The following is a 7,854-nucleotide window of genomic DNA, read 5'->3' as shown; positions in this document are numbered from 1 at the left end:
CAGAGAATGAAGAATGATGCACATACCTGTCATGCCAAGTTGTCACAAGAAGGGCGTTAGGATCAAAAAGGACCCACCTGTCATGATTGAGTAACCTGTGGAAGAAATCCAAACTAGGATGAATGTTTAGGCATTCCAGGTTTGTGGGAATGAGTTTCAAGTATCTATAGCTCAGTCAAAATCTTTCTTAAAACAGAAATCTTGAAGTTAAACATGGCTCTGCTCAAACCCAGTTGGGTCAACTTTAAATTAGAATTTCTCCTTGGAACATTTCACCTTCTTTTGTGGATATGACTCAATGAATTAATTTTCTCTTAACACATCCTGGAAAATTGATTGTTTGGCAAGTGAGAAATTAGGTTTTGCTCTGATGTTCTGAAAAGTAACATACTAATCCCCTTCATTAATAGCTAATTATTAACATGTGTTTGTTTATTTATCCAATGTATATTGAGTGCCTACAACACACCAGGTACCTGTACTAAGTGTTGGAGAATGGAACAATAAACAGAACAATGTCCTTAGAAGAAAAAGGTGGTGAATAAATGGATGAGTAAACATATATTTATATATAAATTAGAGATAAAATGGATTAGGAGATAGGAAGGGTTGCTACCTTATTTGGGATGATCAGAGAAACTTCTATGATAAGGTGACATTGGAGCAGAAACCTGAGGGAATGAAGTCTGTGGAAGTTTGGGGAAAGAGCATTCTGGGAGAAGGAACAGCAGCCTGAGCAAGTGAGTCACAGAAGTATGTTGTGGGGGCAGAATATGCAGGGCCTCATTGCCATTTTAAATGCTTTGGCTCCTATTCTGAGTGAGATAGGGAGCCATTTGGAGGGTTTGGGGCAGAGAAGAGAAACATAACCAGACTGGTTTCTGTGTGTGGACCACACAGAAGGCAGGAAGTAGGGGGAAGAGGCAGCAAGAAAGACAGTTAAGAGGCTATTTCAGTAAATCACACAGTGGTGCTTTGGACACTGGGCAGTGGAGGAGATGTTTTCTGGAATTATTTTGAAGGTAGAGCTGAAGGACTATGTTGATGGATTAGATACAGAGTGTGTGGATGATAAGAGTTAAGAATGACTCAGAAGGTTTTAGTTAAGCTGAGAGTCAGCTGGAGAAGCAGATTAGGAGTTTTGTACTGTCCTTGTGCACTCTGAAATGCTTCTGAAATATCATTTAGAGATGTTATGTAGGTGATTGGATATGACTAAAGGTCAGGAGTGAGGTACAGGCTGTAGACAACACATTTAGGACGCATCAGAATATCAAACTCATTTACAGCCAGAGGAAATTACCTAGGAAGTGAAAGTAGGTGAGGTTAGAAGCCTAAGCCCTGGGGCATTTCCAAGGTATAAAAGTCAGTGTAATGAGGAGGAACTGGCAAAAGACTGAGTAGGAGCAGCCAGTGTGGCAGGAACAGAACCAAATCCTTTCCAGGAGGATTTCTGGAAGTCAAGAGAAAAAGCATTTCAAGAAGGGAGTCAAATGTTGCTGAGAGGGAATGATAAGGAGCACTCATGATATGCAGGCACTGGGTGTACAAAGATGAACCAGAATGCCAGGCACATAGTAGGTGTCCATGTACTTTTAATTGTAACAAAATATACACAACAAAGAGCTTCACTGGGGGCTCAGAAGGTAAAGAATCTGCCTTCAAAGCAGGAAACCCGAGTTTGATCCCTAGGTGGGGAAGATTCCGTGGAGAAGGGAATAGCTGGCTACCCAATCCAGGATTCTTGGCTGGAAAATCCCATGGACAGAGAAGCCTGGTGGGCTACAGCCCATGGGATCAACTGAGTGACTAACACTTTCACTTTTTAATACATAACATAAAATTTACTACCTCAACCATTTTAAAGTATACAGTGCATGAGTGTTAAGAATATTTACATTGTTGTGAAACAAATCTTCAGAACTTTTTTATCTTACAAAACTGAAACTCTAGACTCATTAAACAACATCTCTCCACTAAGCCTCCTGCCCCTCCCCAGTCCCTGGCAACTACCTTTCTACCTTACATTTTCTATGAATTTGACTCCTTTAGATACCTCACAGGAGTGGAAACATACAGTATTTGTATTTGTATGACTGGCTTATTTCACACAACATAATGTTCTCAAGGTTCATTCGTGTTACAGCATGTGTCAGAATTTTCTTCCCTTTAGAGGCTGAATAATATTCTATTGTGTGAATATCCCACTTTCTGCTTATCCATTCATTTATTGATGGACACTTGGATTGCTTCCACCTTTTGGCTTTTGTGACTAATGCTGCAATGAACATGGGTATGTGAAGTCTATTTCATACTGTGCTTTCTTTTTTTTTTAGGTAGTTTTGTTATTTTATTTTTGTGGTAACTTTACAGTATTTTAAGGTTATATATGTTTAAACATCTCCCTGAAAAGGGCTGACTTATAATGATCTAAACGTGACTGTATCATTCTTCTACTACAAGGTGGGAGAGAACTCCCTTTGTAAAACTATGAATCCAAATAAATGACTGTTTATAAAGCTGGCTCTGATGGTAACTAAAACATTACCAATTTCATTTTTTTGAAAAAGCAATGTTCCGTCACTGCCATGGGTCTGATCTGAACACAAATCCAATCTGATTTGTGTTCTATTCAAGACATCATCCACCGGGCGGCAGTTTCCCATGTTGCAGGTGTGGTACGTAGGAGGCTTAAAAACAAGCCTCTAGGGGGCAAGCATGCAAGTTATAGGATGAACTGGCTTTAAGAAGTTAAGTGTTTCTAAAGGGAACAAGAAGCTCCCTAGGGAAAAAGCTTCCTCCTATAAAGGCAGGAACCTGTTTACAAAAGCTCATATACCTTGAAATGAATAGGAATTCTATACCTGTGCGGGATACTGGGTGGTCACAACTCAAAAGATGGACACAACCAACGCAGTATCTCTCCAGATCCTTCCTTTAATGTCAGGTAATGTTTCAACCCAAACACAGGATACATACTGTAATGAAAAGGACCTGAGGGCATCTGAGTCATGCATGGTATAGTAAGTACAAACCTTGAAGGTGAAGTCGCTCAGTCGTGTCTGACTCTTTGTGACCCCATGGACTGTAGCCTACCAGGCTCCTCCATCCATGGGATTCTTGAGGCAAGAATACTGGAATGGGTTGCTATTTCCTTCTCCAGGGGATCTTCCCAACCCAGGGATCAAACCCAGGTCTCCCGCATTGGAGGCAGACGCTTTAACCAGTGAGCCACCAGGGAAGTACAAACCTTGGCCCCACACAAAGGAGCAGTCAAGGGCCTGGAAGATTCACCTCTTTATTTCTCTTTCCTGCTGGGTTTAAAGTCCATGGAAGAGAAAGAGCTTTCAATCAGTGGAACCAATGAGGCGTCAGGGCCCTGGAGGGTAGATTTGGTTGTACAGTATTACAAAATATATTTAAGAAAAAAACAGCCCAGGCCTCCCAGCAGTATCCCAAGCCTCAGCTGGTCCAGTGGCCCAACCTCTACATCATACTGTGCTTTCAATTATTCTGGATATTTTTGCAGAAGTGGAATTGTTGGATCATATGGTAATTGTTTTTTTTTTTTTTAATTTTGGGGGAACTGCCATACATATTTTTTTCCATAGTGGCTGCACCATTTTATATTCCTACCAAGAGTGCACAAGGGTTCTAATTTTCTCCACATCTGAACCAACACTTCTTTTCTTTTTCATAGTAACCATCCTAATGAGTGTGAGGCCCAGAGAATTATCATTCTTGATCTGTATGGCAGTTCCCTGGAAACCTTCACTTACAGGGCTTGTCTTTATTTGACCTGATACAGAGCTCTCTCTGAATCACATCTGCTGAGGTGGTGATAACAGCTGGAATCAACAAGAAGTTGACCAAAAAATCATGAAAAACTGGGAGTGAGATGTCCAGAGGGACCTTTGAAAAACTCTGACATATTTCTGGGAATCTGGAAGGCCACATCCATGTACAACTGCAGGACTGCAAGCATGCCCAGGAAAGAGCTGAGGAGACCGTATGCTTTCACCTCTGGGTGACTTTTTTTTTTATTGGAATATAGCTGATTTACAATGTGTGATAGTGTCAAGTGTACAGCAAAGTGAGTCAGTTATCCATATATATATATATATACATATTTCCACTCATTTTCAAATTGTTTTCCCATACTGGTTATTACAGAACATTGAGTAGAATTCGCTGTGCTGTACAGTAAGCCCTTATTAGTTATCTATTTTATATATAGTAGTGTGTATATGACCAATACAGTCTCCTAATGAATCACTTTCCCCCATGTTTCCCTTTTGGTAAACCATAAATTTGACTTTGAGATCTGTGAATCTGTTTAAGCTCATTTGTATCATTCTTTTTTAGATTCCACATATAAGTGCTATCATGTGGTATTTGTCCTTCCTCGCCTGACTTACTTCACTTAGTATGATAACCTCTAGGTCCATCTGTGTTGCTACAAATGGCATTATTTCCACTTCTGCGTGATCTTGATGCCCTGTGGAAAACTCTGCTAAGGCAGAGCTGTAAACTACCTTGCTGGAGTTTTCAAAGCATTCAGTGACACACACAGAAACCCTAGGCAAAGGTTGAAGACCTGGTTCAAAGAGGCTACTAAGTTAATGAAGGTCACTTTGGTGAGCACACACAACAAAGGACTTTACAAAATTAGTTAAGAAAAGTCACTAAACAGCAGCAACAACAAATCCTGGGGAGGAGAGAATCTGAATTTCAGAGCTGCCACATTATTTCAAATGTCCACATTTTAAATTACAATGAAAGCAGAAAGTATAAACCAGATTTCCCTGGTGGTTCAGAATCCACCTGCCAATGGAGGGGACATGGGTTTGATCCCTGGTCCAGGAAGATCCCACATGCTGCAGGGCAACTAAGCCCGTGTGCCACAGCTACTGAGCCCACAATCTAGAGCCTCTGCTCTGCAACAAGAGAAGCCACCACAGTGAGAAGCCCACACACTGCAACTAGAGAGTAGTCCTCACTCACCACAACTAGAGAAAGCCCGCCCACAGTAACAGAGTAACCCAGCACAGCCAAAAATAAATACATAAAATAAAAATAAAGTATAAACCATACACAGGGGGAAAGTCACTAAATAGAAATCATCCCTGCTGCTGCTAAGCTGCTAAGTCACTTCAGTCGTGTCCAACTTTGTGCGACCCCGTCGACGGCAGCCTACCAGGCTCCCCCGTCCCTGGGATTCTCCAGGCAAGAACACTGGAGTGGGTTGCCATTTCCTTCTCCAATGCGTGAAAGTGAAAAGTGAAAGGGAAGTCGCTCAGTCGTGTCCGACTCTTAGCGACCCCATGGGCTGCAGCCTACCAGGCTTCTCCGTCCATGGGATTTTCCAGGCAAGAGTACTGGAGTGGGGTGCCATTGCCTTCTCCAGAAACCATCCCTAAGGAAGCCCAAACATTGGATGTACTACATTTTAGATTTTTTTTTTTAAGTACAGTTAATTTACAGTATTGTGTTAGTTTCTGGTGTACAGCATAAGTGATTAAGAATATATATATTCTGGGGTTTCCCTGGTGGTCCAGTGGCTAAGTCTCTGCACTCCCAATGCAGGGAGCCTAGGTTTGATTCCTGGTGCCACATGCCACAACTACGAGTTCACATACTGCAACTAAAAATCCTGCATGCCACAATTAAGACCCAGTGCAACCAAAAAAAAAGTGTGTGTATATATATATATATATATGTATATATATATATACATATATATATATATCTGCTAATCCCAAACTCATAATTTATCCCTCCTCCATCCCCTTTCCCCTTTGTTAACCATAAATTTGTTTTCTATGTCTGTGAGTCTGTTGCTATTTTGGAAATAAGTTCAGTTGTATCATATTTTATTTTTTGGCTGTGCTGGGTCTTTGTTGCAGCATGCAGGCCTCTCTAGTTATCTGCAGGCTTAATTCCCCCAGGGCATGTGGGATCTTAGTTCCCATAGGTTAAATTGAACCCGCATCCACCTGCAGTGGAAGGCAGATTTTGAACCACTAGGCCATCAGGGAAGTCTCTGTATCATATTTTAGATTTCACATGTAAGAGTCACAGGTAAGTGATAGCAAGTTTCCCACATGGCGCAGTGGTAAAGAATCTGCCTGCCAATCTAGGAGACGCAGAGAATGGAGATTTGATCTCTGGGTCAGGAAGACCCCATGGAGTAGAAAATAGTAACCTGCTCCAGTATTCTTGCCTGGAAAATTCCATGGACAGAGGAGCCTGGCGGGCTACAGTCCATGGGGTCACAAATGAGTTGGACACGACTGAACGACTAACACTTTCACTGCCATATGCAACAACATTAATGGACTTCAAGGACATTTTGCTAAGTGAAATAAGCCAGACACAGAAAGACAAGTACTACCTGATTCCACTTATGAGGTATGTAAAATAGATTTGGGACTTCCCTGATGGTTCAGTGGTTAAGAATCCACCTTGCAATGCAGAGGACGTGGGTTTAATCCCTGGTCAGGGAACTAAGATCCCACATGCCACAGGGCCACTAAGCCTATGAGCTCTAGAGCCTGTGAGACACAAGACAGTCTGCATGCTGCAACTACTGAAGCCCATGTGCCACAACTAGGGAGTCTGGGTGCTGCAACTAAAGATCCTGCATAATGCAATGAAGATCTCATGTGCCACAACTAAGACCCAACACAGCCAAATAAACATATTAAAAATAAAATAATCGAATTCATACAATTAAAGACTAGAATGGTGGTTAACAGGTTCTGGGTAGAGGGGGAAATGGGAAGTTAATAATCAACAGGCATAAAGTTTCAGTTAGGTAAGATTAATAAGCTCTGGAGATTTGCTGTACATTGTACCTGTAATCAACAATAATGCATTATATACTTAAAATTCGTTAAAAGCAGAGATCTTATGTTGAGCATTTTCATCACAATAAGATCTAAAAAATAAAGCTTTGCAAGAAAAAAAAATACGGATTGGTTAATCTATTTTGGAAGCCTTCTCCATTTTGCATTAATGAGAGTCTAGTTGTCACTGTGGCCTTTGTCCTAGAGACATTGCCCAAGGTTTGACACTGAAATGGGTCTGCCATTTTCTTTTAAATGCTTTTCAAAATTAATTATTTTTATTTTTGTTTGCACTGGGTCTTCATTGTTGCCAGTGGGCTTTCTCTAATTGCAGAGTAGGGGCTACTCTCTAGTTGTGGTACGTGGGCTTCTCATTGAGATGGCTTCGCTTGTTGCAGAGCACAGGGTCTGGGCACACGGGCTCAGCACTTGTGGTTCATGGACCCTAGGGCATGCAGGCTTTAGTACGTGAGGCAAGTGGGTTCAGTAGTTTCGACTCACAGGTTCCAGAGCAGGGGCTCAGTAGTTGTGGCACACAGGCTTGGTGGGCCTGCGGCATGTGGGATCTTCCTGGACCAGGGAACCCATGTCCCCTGCATTCGCAGGGTGGATTCTCATCCACTGTGCCACAAGGGAAGTCCTGCAGTTTTCTTTTGAAGAGTAGTTTGTAACTGGTGCTTGTACCATAAGCCCCTGGGGGGTTCATTATAACAGAGTGCTGGTTCCCAACTACAGAATGTCAAATTCATTAGGTCCAGAAAGGACCTGATAATTTGTATTTCTGCCCTGTTTACAGGTGATGCTGCTGCTGCTGGTCTGGGGTCCATACTTTGAGAATCATTGCTTACCTGATACCACAAAGTAATAAAACTCTGCCCCTGGAGAACTGTCCTAACCTCATGGGAACCCTTGGTTCAAGATATGGCCAGAGTCCCTAGAATGACAGGAAGCTGGGACTTTGCTGAATTTACAAACAGGTTTAGGATTAGCAGGAATTGAATCTGCT

The sequence above is a fragment of the Ovis aries genome, chromosome X (assembly GCF_016772045.2).
Source record: "Ovis aries strain OAR_USU_Benz2616 breed Rambouillet chromosome X, ARS-UI_Ramb_v3.0, whole genome shotgun sequence".
NCBI lineage: Eukaryota > Metazoa > Chordata > Mammalia > Artiodactyla > Bovidae > Ovis > Ovis aries.
The sequence above is the reverse complement of the archived record's forward strand: the minus strand, read 5'-3'. Positions refer to the sequence as shown.